The sequence below is a fragment of the Dreissena polymorpha genome, chromosome 7 (genome assembly GCF_020536995.1).
Source record: "Dreissena polymorpha isolate Duluth1 chromosome 7, UMN_Dpol_1.0, whole genome shotgun sequence".
Taxonomy (NCBI): Eukaryota; Metazoa; Mollusca; class Bivalvia; order Myida; family Dreissenidae; genus Dreissena; species Dreissena polymorpha.
In genome coordinates, this window is record NC_068361.1 from 46,088,202 (window position 1) to 46,104,269 (window position 16,068).

General features: G+C 35.6%; 1 long non-coding RNA gene across 1 annotated transcript; it reads left to right on the forward strand.

The window, feature by feature from the left end:
• The first annotated feature begins 4,467 nt into the window (after nt 1-4,467).
• On the forward strand, nt 4,468-14,012 carry LOC127836936 (uncharacterized). The gene is made up of 3 exons (XR_008029009.1): nt 4,468-4,859; nt 13,245-13,347; nt 13,989-14,012. It is a non-coding gene; the product is annotated as an uncharacterized LOC127836936 (long non-coding RNA).
• Nucleotides 14,013-16,068: the final 2,056 nt, after the last annotated feature.

Here is a 16,068-nt window from a genome sequence, read left to right on the forward strand (position 1 = left end):
GCCTGTGCAATGCGCACAAGTTAATCAAGGACGACACTTTCTGATTTTATGATGTTTTTCGTTTAAAGAGAGTGTTTGGTACTGGAGTGACAATTAATGAATATGCATTAAGCCCTGATTTCCCAAAATGAAGCTTACATTATATTTTCTATTAATAATTTGAAAAAAAAAGATAAAAGTGATAATAACTTAAACGTAACCTCGCTACGCGGAAAATAATCAAAATCACATTTGAATCAAATAAACAACCAATGAGGTCTACATTTTTACCTTGTGGCATTTTTAGTAAACATTTAAAAGGTCCCTTTCAAAGTGTGTCATTAAATGCTTAATATTGATAAATGTAAACATTGGATCTTAAAAGCTCCATTAAAAAAAAAAACAAGAATAAAATTAAAGTAGTAAAAAAGTTACCCTCAACTGGGCTCGAATCACTGACCCCTGGAATACAAGTCTATCGTTAAGACCACTCGGCCATCCGTGCTCATACAATGAGAGATGTATTTTATACTTTATATAAGCAATCCTCGTAGTATGAAAAACAACGACAACAACAGAACTCTCCACATTATTAAATCGTTTAATTTTGTCAATTTACCAAAACGTGACAAGGTCCCTTCAATGTCTTCAGACTTGCAAATTGAATGAGTTCATAACTGTCAGATCTTACATCATGAATAACTTACAGGTTTAGTGGTTGCCTGTTAGCCTGAAGCCAGTAGATTTAAGCACAGAAAACTCACTTTCAAAAGTTGGAAGCAGTTGGGCTAAAATGCAGGGTAACTAGCATTTTAAAATTCTTTTCAGATTTTAGGCTTGTTATTCTTTATCAAGGACACCAAAATTCTAAAGATGGTTGCCAGTGCAGCAACCAATGCGAAAAAAAAGAGACATATTGTTGTTATTTTGTCTTAGTTATCTCTATAACATAAATATGAGGATAAACATTGCACACACATCTCGACCTGTGCTTTAAGACGCACTCTTTATATATTTGAATGGGTTGTGTTCATTTCAAACTTGCGATATAAACAGCTATAACATAATTTTGAAAACTGAGTTGCGTCTAAGATTATGCAATAGCGAACAACTTTAGTGCCTTCAGCGCTTTGATTTAACTTAAAAGCGGCATTGCTCATAATTTACATAAACATAACATGTTCAAGGGACCCAACTAGCAATTTCGGTACAATGTAGATAACATTGTCGATAACTGTATCCTAATTTTAAAATATGTTCCTTAATCAAATTTGTTAAATTTGATAACTAAAAATGACGTGTATATATAAACTGTACTCTCTCCTAAAATTATCCGACACACAGATAAATGTAAATTGGTTAATGATAGAAAACTAAACAATTAAGAATATAATTGTTCTCTAGAATAGATAACGAATCTGTTAAACGTATGGCATATGATATTGTTCCACGCATACAGTGCATGTATTAAACTCTAGCGATACCTCTTGCCATATTTATACCACAACAGCTGTTTGCATATTTCATGAACTTCCGTGAGCATTGATACATGTATCACATAGCAAGTGTTTATACCCTAGAAGATGTATTCATAAAACTTACTACATTCACTGTCGTAATTTCTGATATATTTATCGCTGATATGAAAGTGTCCATAATACTTAATACATTGAATGTCACGATAATGATACAGTAACCCCAAAGCAGGCATGTGCATAATGTATGGACTGTTGTAAGTTCTGATCAATATATCCCGCATCAAGCGTGTTCTTAAGGCATGGACTTTCGTGAGTCCTGATCAATATATCCCGCATCAAGCGTGTTCTTAAGGCATGGACTTTCGTGAGTCTTGATAAATTTATCCCACATCAAGCGTGTTCATAATCCATGGACTTTCGTGAGTTCTGATATTTTCATCCCACATCAGGCATGTTCATAATTTATGGACTGTCGTGAGTTCGTATACATTCATCCCTCAGCAGGTATATTCATAATGCGTGGACTGTCGTGAGTTATGATACATTCACCTTACAGCAGGTGTATTCATTATACATGGACTGTCGTGAGTTCTTATACATTCATCCCACAGAAGGTGTATTCATAATGCATGGACTGTCGTGAGTTATAATACATTAATTCCATAGCAGGTGTATTCATATTACATGGATTGTCGTGAGTTCTGATACATTTATCCTACAGCAGACGTGTTCATAATACATGGACTTTTGTGAGTTTTGTTAATTCAACCCACAGCAAGAGTGTCCATTATGCATGGACTGTCGTGAGTTCTGATCAATTTATCCCACAGCACGCGTGTGCATAATGCATAGACTGTCGAGAGTTCTGATCAATTCATCCCGCAGCAAGCGTGTTCATAATGCATGGACTGTAGTGAGGTATGATACATTCATTCCACAGCAGGTGTATTCATAATGCATGATGATGATGATGATGATGACGATGATGATGATGATGATGATAATGATGATGATGATGATGATGATGATGATGATGAGATGATGGTGATGATGATGATGATGATAATGATGATGATGATGATGATGATGATGATGATGATGATGAGATGATGGTGGTGATGATGATGATGATGATGATGATGATGATGATGATGATGATGATGATGATGATGATGATGATGATGATGATGATGATGATGATGATGATGATGATGATATGAACACAAGTAGTGATTCACTTACGGACGTCGGCAATCGCTAAAGGAAGAGCGCAAGTGCCGGGTTTCCATGGTAGCCAGGTAATATAAGAACCTTTTTTCGAAATCCATGTATTGTGTAACAGATTGTAGCTGTTTAAAATGGTGAACACACTGTAATATGATCTTAAAACATATCCCTCACGCCAAGGATAAGTCATCGGTACGCGACTAGCATGAACTCTTCTGACGTGTAAGACACGTCTGGGGCTTTATACTCAGGTAGTCGGTATGTAGATTGACTTCAGCGAATGTTCAGAACAATGTCTTAAGTTATTTATATTATCACATCTGCAAGGTCACCTCACGATAATAAGCACGCGTGATGCAATAAAAAACGAATAAACGTTTACTTATATATTTAAACGAGTTTAATGATATTTGTTGTAAAAAATATTACCGTACACACCCTGTGTGCGACAGAATTATCTTAAAGCAATTAGTTGATGCAAGTTTTCATTTGGAAGAATAATAAATTAAAAAGTAAATCAGCATTATATCGCAAGCGAAATATGAAAATCTGAAAAAAGAGACACGTGTCTTTTCCACCAGAGTTCGAAGCTACGACACCGGACTCTCATCTGACCACCGTTCATTTAGATTTGTACACTGAACATGTTTTTGATTTTTGTTCATTTTATGTTATTTATACTGCTATTAACAACATTTTAAAGAACACGACATCAACGTTCCAGTCGATTTCGTTAAAGACACCAAAATAAACGTAATACAATTTCAACAGTTAATTACGCAGAACTAAGTGCATGTTTTCAGCCACTTGTTATTTCGCTTATTTATGTTATTATTATTTCCAACTTAAAAAAACAACAGACAATGTTCATTATTTTCATGAATTATATAAGATTCGGTAATTACAAATATTGGACGTTTCTTTATATTAATCACTATTTAAGACAATTATATAACAATTTCACTTTATGTAGCCTGTTAGTAAAAATATAGCGTAAAGGTCTCTTTACAAGCATAAACATGTGTGTTGGGTTTAAAATTCCTCCATATCGATGCTTCTTAAACACGAACTATTAAAGAGACAACGGTTATCTAGCTATGACATGCCATTTTAAAGTGACATTACTTTCACATTTTTATATAATGTAGACGATAATCGTATAATACATTTAAGACACGTTCTCAATAAAATATTTAAAATTTGATAATTAAATATGTCTTTACACTTGAATTGTACTCTTTCCTCAAAATATCATGCACACAGATAAATGTATATTAGCCAATATAATAGTACTAAATGTATATTAGCCATAATAATAGTACTAAAAGTATATTAGCCAATATAATAGTACTAAATTTATATTAGCCAATATAATAGTACTAAATATCAAAACAGAATAATCATTTTGTATTACAAACCGGCTTAACAAGAAACCTATTTATATACTGTAATGTACTTTTGTTATCCTGCCATGTATTATAAACGAAAAGAGCAGCAATAATATGAGATGCCATTTATGACCAATGATTAATTTTGAGTAAAATCATCTGTTATACCCTCGCTCTTTCGACTATACGTCGTCTTCAGGGGTGAATATACAAGTTTATTTGGTTTTCATCATGCACCACCAAAAAAATGCAACTAAGCTTATAGAAGTAAAAGCATGTATATAAATATATAAATATAAATATATATATATATATATATATATATATATATATATATATATATATATATATATATATATATATATATATATATATATATATATATATATATATATCAATACATACCGTGATTTGCGGGGTGCCCGTCGTTTTCAGACCTTTCTTGTGGGGCCTATATTTAATATGGGATCTATATAAGAACCCGCAAAATATGTGCGCCTTAAATGTGTTAACTTTCATACTGGAAGCATCCTATAGCAATTACGCGCAAGTCGGTCTTAAATTGAAATTAAAATAGAGTTGTCTCCCCTACTCCAGGTCAGTAAAGAACCCATCTCTACATCATCTAGACGCTTGCATAGAACCCGCAATTTTATGTATGCCCCGCAGTTAAAGCGCGTGAAGTGATATAGAACACGAAGATCAGAAAATGGCGGCAGTTAACGGGTGTTACATGTGATATTGAAAATTAATAGATCTACAGTACTCAGTAATGATGTATTTCAAGGTAAATTGAACACACAATTGTTTGTTTTATGAAACCTTGCGTAGCACAGTTAAAATATGCTGTAGTTCCAAATCACCAACGATTGTCTCACAATCACACATGAAGTCTTATTGATATTGCAAACGGTTTTTAAGTTGTTTTTAGCTATCTTACTTAGACTGTAAACTCGCTTTTAAACTAGTTTTCAACTAATTTATTGTTGTAAATAATACGTGTATTCAGCTGTTCAGTTATTATGCAGAGGGAAATTTAATAATCTCTTTCGATTAGTGGCTATTATTTGCCAGAGTGGCAGAGAGGCAGGTAGTCCGGATTTCTGGTCTCGAAGGCTATTGCTATATTGACTGACGCCTTCGAGTCCAGAGTCCATCGTGATTTTTACGTTAGATTTCTCCGCACAGATTTTCTGCGCACGTTTGACGGCCTATAACTTCATTAATATTGAATGGTATATGAATTCAAACATACCGATTTGGAGTTTAACCATTTATCTGTCAATCTGTGAAGTTTATATGTCGCTATTGTATTAATATCCAAACTTTTGATTTTAATCAGACATATAAAAAGTGCAAAAAAATGTTGAGGTAGAAGTCCGAAACATTCGAAATGACCAAGTACGTGTTCACTAAGCTGGTCCCCCGCTGTCTACTGGCTCCATTATGTTCCACCACATTCGATAGACGAAAGACCGGTTTCCAGTCTACTACGTCACACGGGGTTCCCCAGGAATTTCTCAGATCTATGACGTATTTTGTGGGAACAACAAAACAGTTTTAACCCAAATTGCTGTAATAATTGATAAATAACTCGCTTATAAGAGGTGTTTCGGATACTTGTGTGGGCTGAGACCATTCAAAAATCATCCATGTATGTATTTCAGGTTTCCGCTTTTTTGTCAGTCCCTTAGAACATGAAATATCGCAAGGTAAAAGCACTTAGTCGGTCGTTCGGAATTTTTGTAACATAAAAATCACGATGGACTTGAGACGTAGCGAAGCACGATACATGTCCAAATGATGAAAAAGCTTCGTTCACGGTTCATTATTGAGACTAAGAGGCAGGGTGATTAACATTTTACATTACATTTACATACAGTTTGAAGCATCATAGATCCAATAAGGTATCCCGTGGGAATGTTGAACAATTATTATAAACTGTTTGAAACTTAGGGCTTTCAGAAGTAGCCGGCAGAAATCCGCCGTCTAAAACCTCATGAGGTGCCGCTAGTCCAGATTTCTGGTCTCGAAGGCTATTGCTATATTGACTGATTCCCGGAAAAAAGCCCCTCGGAAAAAAGCCCCTTCCACCAATTTTTGCCAGTGCTGAAAAAAGCCCCTTCATCAATTTGCCAGTGCGGAAAAAAGCCCCTTCGTCGTTTTGCCAGAGCGGAAAAAAGCCCCTTCGTCGTTTTGCCAGTGCGGAAAAAGCCCCTTCCACCAATTTTACCCGTGCGGAAAAAAGCCCCTTCCAAATGATTATTATACTTGGAGCGGTATGTCTATTATATAAATTTCCACACTATTGACAAACAAATCATATTCATTAAAAACATGCCTTTTCCAATCAACAAACATTGCGAAAAATGTTAAAGACCTTCATTTAAAGGCGGCCGGCCTAAAAAAGGCCGTATTAAGTTCAGGAGGACTGGGCCACGTTTCCCATCCGCCACATGGAACGTGCTCGACAGTACCCTGAGCGGCAAAGAACGTACAAACAACGTCTGTGAGGAGTGGAACAGTGGGTTCGCGAAGCTGGTGGGTCATGCTAATCCTTCCCTCTGGACAGCTGTTGTGTGTGTTCAACGGGACGCTACAATGGTAGAGGCCGATGTGCTCCGCTTTAGACAAGGAAAGACTGTGACAAAACATAAGAGAAGAAGACAACTCCACACGAAGACGCTGCAGACCCTTTGCCAGCAGTACAGCTCCGGAAGGAAGACAATGGGTGAGTTCCTAGATACTGTTGGACACAACATCCGTCTTCGGTGAAGAGACTACGAGTGACATTTTACAGTGATATTTTTTGATGTAATGTAGATATGTAAGATATTTTGAAATATGTTTCATCATTTGTAGTTTTGCTTGTCATAATAAATATAATACAATATGATAATTTTCGTTCACATGTTACTTTTTTGTGTCCCAGTCTGTTTGAAAAAAGTAAATTTACTCTATGGTTTCTAAGGGGATTTTTACCGCTCTAAACATAATCATTTGGAAGGGGCTTTTTTCCGCACTGGCAAATTGTCGAAGGGGCTTTTTTCCGCACTGGCAAAACGACGAAGGGGCTTTTTTCCGCACTGGCAAAACGACGAAGGGGCTTTTTTCCGCACTGGCAAATCGATGAAGGGGCTTTTTTCCGCACTGGCAAAATTGGTGGAAGGGGCTTTTTTCCGAGGGGCTTTTTTCCGGGCACCATATTGACTGACGCCTTCGAGTCCAGAGTCCATCGTGATTTTTACGTTAGATTTTTCCGCACAGATTTTCTGCGCACGTTTGACGGCCTATAACTTCATTAATATGCAATGGAATGTGAAATCAAACATACCGATTTGGAGCTCAACCATTTATCTTCCGATGTGTGATGTTTCAAGAATGTCACAATTGTATTAATATCCAAAACTTTGATTTAAATCACACACATAAAAAGTGCAAAAAAATGTGGAGGTAGAAGTCCGAAACATCCGAATAGCAACGAGCTACGTCACACGGTCCGAGAAGTAGGCCGACACTCAAATTCCACATATCACTGTAAATAATAGTGTACGCGTATAACCGTCTTAAAATATTTGTGAGCATTTGATAATATACTATGACTAAAATAATTTGATCCGTATTGTCTTTATTTGATTCTATATTTTGTTCTTACTTTTTTGAAACGATGGATTTATTTGTGGAATTCGACTGTTGTTAAACATTTTGTCATAAAAACGGGAAGATATATTTGAGGAAAAGCCGTCTTTTTTTCTCTATAGTGAAACATGTATGGAAAGCTGAATTGGGCTTCTTTCAGACTTAGTGGACCACATTGGCTGATACTGGCGCAACTCTTAGGAATGATATGACCGTTTTTATATCTAAAACAATGAAGTACATATGAATCATTTGAAAAAAGAAATCATTACGGACTGTGCTTAAAAGGCTGGTTTACGAAAACACCTTTTCCTAATCTGTATGTGAAGAGAGATCAATCATTAATTATATAAAAGATAAATTTAGTACTTGTAACTCAATTTTGGATAAGACGCGTACATTTTCCCCATACTGTACTACGTAATACGATGACGTATGTTCTCGCGAGAATCTCGCCGCGGTCGTAAACAAAATCGAAGTCGAAAGCTAATTTTGAGCTTCATCGATGTTAATTGACAGATAACTCGCTTATAAGAGGTGAATCGGATACTCGTGTGGGCTGAGACGATTCAATTTTTTTTCATGTATGTATTTCTGCTTTCCATTTATTTGTCAGTCCTTTGAATATGAAATATCGCAAGTTAAAAGAACACAGTCGGTCGATCGGAACTTTTGTAACATAAAAATCACGATAGACTTGAGACGTAGCGAAGCACGATAAATGTCCAAATGATGAAAAAAGCTTCGTTCACGGTTCATTATTGAGACTAGAGGTGCCGCCTACTAGGAACTGTTTCCAAAAAAATCACGGAAGCAATAAAAATGGTACCATAGACTAACAAAGATTCATTGATATTGTCGTAATATGACAATAGGTGCTACTTAAATCGGGGAAAGCCTCACCTACTTTACATTTAGTTTTAATTGTTTTTAAACGACATGGTAACCAACCTTACGACCCCGGGCCCCCGGTTTCACGAACATTCTTAAGTCCATTATTGTTCTTAACTCCATAACAGTCTTACTTACAAGTTACAGGCTTAAATTAACTGCCTTTATTTGTGTTGCGTTTCACGAAAAATAACAGGCATAATAACAGTCTTAGTAAAATTCTTAAATCTCTTTTAAGACATCTATACCCAGGGATCAGGAATCTCCGAATCCCAATCGGTCCGAGAGACGGCCGAAACCCTCTGATACCTCTTCGCCCCGCACCCCCCACCCCCTCCAAAAAAGACTATATTCTCTAAATCTTTCATGCATGGAACAATACATTATGTTTGATGTGATGTGAAAATAGGCCTTTTATTTGAAATCACATTAAAAACATCTTATTTTGTTTTAGAATTGTTGGTCTTATTAATTATTTAGAAAGAAATGTCCAATCGGTTTAGAAGGTAGATAGAATGAGCTCTATTTGTTTTTGAACTCTATAAGACTCCCATTTGATGATTTGATTAATGACCAATTAAGTTGTTCAATGTCAATAAAACATGTAGTATTTGCAAAGAAAGCAAGAAATATTATCATATTCAACAAAATAATACTCCTTTAATATTCACAATCTACCATGCATCATTTAATACTGGACCGAATGTGGTAAATAATAATCGGTTTTCGTGGAACAAGTGTGTCACTTGTACTTCTCAATCAAGCGTGCCCAATTGTTTACATTGTTAATTCCCCTAATTTATGATCGCCTCGGGCATTTTTTGACATGGGGATATCAATTAGCGGATTAATCTCGGGACTGCGGAGATAAATGTACTGGTAAGTGTGTAGAATGTCACACCTGTCTGTGAAATCCGGACCGATTTTTATGATAAATCTCAATTTGCAATCGGTCCAGTACGACCAAAATCGGTCAAAAACCGATAAAACCGGCATTTTCCTGATCCCTGGCTATACCCCTGTCTTAACTATGATTAGCAGTCTTAAATATGGCCGATTAAGATATAAGAATTTAGTGTCTGTGATATTTTGTGCCCAAAGTATGACAAATATATTTTAAACACTATTTTTGTGTATTCACGACATAACAGAAATTTATAGGTTTAATGTCCAGTCAGAATAGAAGAATGCTAATAGATGTAGGTAAATATCTCTCAAAATCCGAAATTCAATTTAATTCTTCCAGGCAAATACATGTTGTTTACATGTTGGCTTTACGTATTGTAAATGCATTATGCTAATAAAGAATATGTTATGTTAAGTTATGTATTGCAGTCAGTTGCAGACTCTCTAGAAACAAAGACGAATCGGCATATTCCCCTCCCACCTCTTCTGTCATCAAGAGAGAGAGAGAGGGAGAGAGAGAGAGTTTGGTCATACTTGATTACCAGTTTTAAGTCAATGTGAAAATTATATTACTTACGAGAGTGAGTAAGAGAGAGAGAGAGACCCAGAGATAGAGAGACCCAGAGAGAAGAGAGATAGAAGACCCAGAGAGAGAGAGAGAGATAGAGAGACCCAGAGAGAGAGAGCGAGAGAGAGAGAGAGAGATAGAGAGAGAGAGAGAGAGAGAGAGAGAAGAGAGAGAGATAGAGATCTCCTGAGCTCGAGAGAGAGAGTAGAGAATAGCTCCGATAGAGCTAAGAGATAATGAGCGATCTAGATAGAGATCTAGTAGATATCTCTCTCTCGATGCTCGACAGATGCTCGATCGCTGAGCTCTCTCTCTATCTCTCTCCCTCTCTCTCTCTCTCTCTTATTGACTAACCTAGAGACGCTCTGAGAGAGATAGAGAGTGCGAGAGGTTTCCCCAGACACTTTAACAAAGTTAATGTAACATACCAAAACGATCCATTACATAATGTAACCTTGAAACCTGATCACTTAGTAAGCGCAAAATACATACAATCATTGCGAGCTGTACTGTATTTACATGCATGCAAAAATCTCGGGCAATTTTAACAGTTGTAAACAGTCGTGGAAATGGGTGCAATTTTAACGGTTAGTTCAGTTACTTAAGCCTTTTAACATGTACACAAATTTTCACTTGTGTGCCAAATTTATTGAGGTGTAATAGTTTTTATGACTTTCTATAATTTTCTACTTTAGGCAACTGGAGCTAACTGTGTATTTTAACATGTTCAATTTATGATACAACTACATACCGTGATCTGCGGGGTGCCCGTCGTTTTCAGACCTTTCTTGTGAGGCCTATATTTAATATGGGGTCTATATAAGAACATAAAATTAAATATATATAATGCTGCTTTGTTGGGTCTTGTAATTATGGGGTCTTTGTAAGCAACAGGAAGTGGTTTTACAGCCATTGTGAATTCAGCATGGATTCTGCAATATTTCAGAATGTGCATCTTATTATCTTAAGTTTGTGTTGTTGACACTTATTGCTATTGGTTTATTAATATTATGTGTATACATGAGATGGAATGCTTTATTTTGAGATGGAATAATGATCTTCAGTAAGTGTAGTTTCTTTAGTGTGTATGTGGTAAGGAGTATGTTCTCATTAGAGAGGTCCAGTTATTTGCTAGGTTAGATTAGGTGTGCACACAATTTTTATCCTTCATCTGTGGTCATCAAGTGATGCAAACATCTTCTTAACCTATATAAACCTCACAAGTTCAAGCAGTTGTATATAAGTTTTATTGGGTATATAAAATACATTCTGTATTTTCATGTTTTATGGGGTATATATCATTACATATTTCACAGAGTGATTGTTAAAAAGGATCATATTGGCAGTGTATATAAATGAACAGTACATATGTTACTAAATACGGCACACTGTAAGCTGTTTATTAACCTCTAAATAATTACGGGTTTCAGGAAGTTCCGCCATTTTGAAAATGGATGATTGCAATGTAGGCATGTGCTTAAGAAGAAGTTTTTGAAAGAAATAATGAAATCCACGAAATTGTGAAATCACGAAATCGTAAAGTTTTGGAGTGAAATCACGAAATCGTGAAATAGTGAAGTTTTGTTGACAAAATTCTCTCCAAACTTTACAACTTCATGATTTCACAATTTCACTTCAAAATTTCGTAATTTCTCGATTTCATTCATTCGTGATTTAGCTATTTCTTTTCAGAATTTCATGATTTCACAATTTCACGATTCTTCCTTGTTTCGAATCGTGAAATCATGTAGTTGAAAATGTCACGATCAGTCTTTCATATGTTCATGGATAAAAGATTTCCGTATTATGACGGAATTCCGTATTTCCGATCTTCGTCAGGGCCGTTTTTCCAAATCGCATAATTCGAGGAGAAAATTGAGGGGGGGTGGTAATTCTGCGTTAAATTTCACCATGACATTCCTGACGTCCAAGGACCGGCAGGTCAAATTGTTGTTGTTATCTTCACTAAACAGAGTAAATAAATAACGTCATCCCATGGTTAAGAAAACAATGATAATTGCCGAATCAATCGAATTAATTTTGACAACCAATGGGATTACGTTATTTATTTACTCCATTAGAAAAAGTAATGCCGACTCCAAACGTCAAACAGTGAATATTATTGTTAATATCGCAAATGTGAATTGTGTGTCCGATGCTCGATGTTTGTACCGCATCATATCGAAAGAGAATGGACATATCTTTCGAAGGTATTGGCTTTTGGTAGTTTCGGGAAGGAATTAGTGAAAAATTTGCTAAAAACTACCGGTTTCGTGTCATCCGTCCGTGGACGTCAGGAATGTCATGGTGTAAATTTTACGCAGAATTTTGTGAAACTCTTTGCTGTTTCTGATTGCATTGACAGATTTTGATAAAACAAAAAGTGTTTTTTGAAAAGAAAATCATTCCTAGACACAATTCAGTAGATATTTTTGAGATCCTGTCAATTTTAAGGGACTTTTGGGTGATTAGTAACTTTCTCATCTTACAGTTACTGATTGTGAAAATAAATTGACATTGTGTAGATCAACTTTCTGCTTTTCTAACTTTTGAACCTTTGATTTGTAGTGTTGTCATCTATTTCACCTTCAAAATGTAGAGAATATTATCAGTGTTTAAGTATATTTAAAGGCCTCAGATTGCACTCCGATATGCTAAAATCCAGGAACTTCCGGGGGCCTCCGGCCCCCTGAACCCCCAGCCAGGGCGTTGCCCTGTACCCACCGGGGCCCTGCGGCCCCCAGCTTGAAATTTCAGTATTTTCACTTTTCTGAACTTTTACCCATGTATGTTACCCCTGTCCATCCATAACACGGTTTATTAATGAAATTTATTTTCAGTCAATTTAAACAACTGCAAAATCTTTGGATTATAAACCGTCATACCATATAAAGCTTGTAGTAGGTCCGATAGTGTATAGAAATGGCATTCATTTTAGCGGGTACTCTATATATCCCGTACCTTTATAGAACCTCGCAGCAAGGGTTAATATTGAAATTGAGGACCCATAACTTACCACATATCTTAGTATACATAGACAACCCAGATTATGGTTTGATACAGATACCCCGTTTCTGACGATATTTCTGTTTATATATATATTATATATGTATATAGTTGGTTAGTCAGAAGACTGCTTGTGGAAAAAACATTATTTAATATATTCAGGAAATGAGACCAAGAAGAAAGAAACAGGAGAATGTGGCAGCAGACTGCATTGATTCAGGGGAGGACCTCAAAGATTTTGTTATTGAACATATACCACCAAAAGGTATTAAATTTTGATTTATGTTATCAATAAACTGGAACATATTTTAGACAAAACAAACTGTGTACATGTATATACATTGGCCACCATACATCTCTAGACAGGCCAAAAATCTTAACTATAATACATAGAAGACATGTCGTCTTCAAACTCATACATTTTCTATTTTGGCTGTTCAGACACTTGAAAATTGTTATCCAGAGAGTGTAGACAGAGAAATTAAAGTAAATTAAACTAAAGGGCTCTCACTACACTTGCAAATCAGGGAGAAGTTTTGTCAGATCATATAAGCAATGTTGAAACAAAATTGTAAAATATTTTAGCGACCAATCATGTGTTAATACAAAATGGCGGCCAGTGTAACATCTGAGTATTTCCGTTCTCGCAGTCTCGTTCTGCCTTGTGAAGTTTTACGATATTTGTTCTATTTCTATATAGAAGTTGCGTATCCTTATAGTTTATAGGTCTTTGGTCAAAGTAAGTACCAACTGAGTGTCAAAAAGTAAGTCAAGTTGTAGTAAAACCATGTGTAATATTTGCCTTTGAATTTGATTAAACTAGAGCAGTGTTCTTGGGTAAGTGATGTAGGGCTTTCATGGTCCTCTTGTTTATATAATTGTTTTTGTTTTTGTTTTGCTTGATAGGTCTTGGTGTTAGAACAACAATAATAGAACAAAAGGAGATTTCTTAATGATTTATCCCGGCGAACTGATAACAGAAAGAGAAGGGGAAGAACGTGAAGAACGTGAACCATCCGTGTTTAGATACTTCTTCCAATATAAAAGGAAAGGGTGGGGGTAAGTATGTTAGAAGTTGTAATAAAAATAACTTTTAAGTTGAATAACGCAATATTCAGAACAAAAAAGAAATTAAAAAAAAAATATTCTACCAGTTAATATCTGCTAGAAAGTGATTGAAGTCAATTTTTTTCCACAACATTTTGACCACTAGGATAATAATCTCCCAAATGTGCCAATTTGAGCACAGGTGATTGGAAGAATTCTTATTTTTAAAACAATTTTCATTTATATAGTATGGATGCTACTAGTGAATTAGATGTTGGGCCTCGGCTAGGTCGTCTGGTGAACCACGGTGGTAAAGGTAGAAATTGTGTTATGAAAACCCTGGAGTTCAACAAAAGGCCATATCTTTGCTTGTTTGCTGCTAAAGATATTCCACAAGGTGAAGAGTTACTGTATGATTACGGCATTAAGGATTTGCCTTGGGAGGTATGTACACTCAGAGCTTGTTACTCTTTTTTTCTCTTCTGAAGATGGAAGGATATATAGAAATGACCCACGATCTGAGATTCAGGCTCATACAACAGACTCACATTGAGAAAGTAGGCTCAGTTTGTTTCATTGTTTCATTTCTGTCGTTTCTAAGAAGCAAATTGAACACTTCTTTTTGTTTTATGCCATTTGTTTTCATAAACATTTATGATTTGAAATCTATTTACTTGACAGAAATTACTATTTATTTACAAAGTAAACATATCATTGTGCCCCACATAGTTCTATTACACAATAGAACACAAAATGTCATTTTTTTTAGCTCAATTATTCGAAGAATAAGGAGAGCTATACTAGTCACCCGAGTGTAGGTGTCCACGTCGGCATAACCACTTATGTTAAAGTTTGCATGCCAAGTACCACCTCAGATGTTTTCAAAGTCCATTGACATATGGCTTTAAAGGGAGATGTGCAGGATTGATAAATGGAACAGATTTGTGAAAAGGGTCAGTTGAATATCATTATTTGAAGCTCAAATATTGATTTACACCCGAAATATTTCAAACCAATATTTTATCAAAAAAAGATATATAAATGGTGTTTTCTATCCTATGCGACGCGCATAGGTTAGCTATTTTTGTATTTCCCACGTAAAGCTGTGGTGGTTTTTGGATTGTCATGTGATCACTTCACCCAAAATACGCATTCGGTGTACCTTGCTGACTATCGACGTCGCCATTTGTTTCAAAATGCCTGGGCCACCATGAATAGTAAGCTCAGCGATGAGCTAAATATAGAATGATCACTAAATGTAGAATGTATTTTTGTATAGGGATTTCTTCAGCGGATTGTTTTCAGGTCCGGTAAAATTAATTGAAAACTTCCTCCTGGAGGGTTGAAGTGTAGAGTTTAGTGAAAAGTACACATAAGTGTTACAAAAATCGATCTGTTCATGATTTTACAGAGAAAACCTGCTTGACCCGCACATCTCCCTTAAGCACAACTACATGAAATATGATTGTTGGAAACTACCTAGCATCCGCCTTTAGAACTGGCTAATAAAATTTTATAAATTTACAGAGAAAAGCTGACACAGGTAAACACAGTTCATGCTGTTGAATGCATTGTTGCATGGTTTAAATCTTAGACAAAAAATGAAATATCCCATAATGTTGTAGGTATTGAGGTATGATAATTTCCTGCTGTATATTTACGCTGCTTAAAGTAGGCACAAAATCAATATACCATTAAATAAAATCTCAAGATTAAGTTAAAGGTGATATTTTGCATATTTTGAATTATAGCTACATCATTGTTCTATATTCTAATTATCCTTTTCGGTTTTATGAAAAAAAAATCATTGAATTTTGTTATGTTTTCAAAAACGAGATAGATATAAACCATGCAATAGTGTCTGTGAGTTTATTTTCAGTTCATGTTGAAAAAGTTTATTATCCCCGCCAAGGCAAGGGGTATATTAGAAATGCCCTTT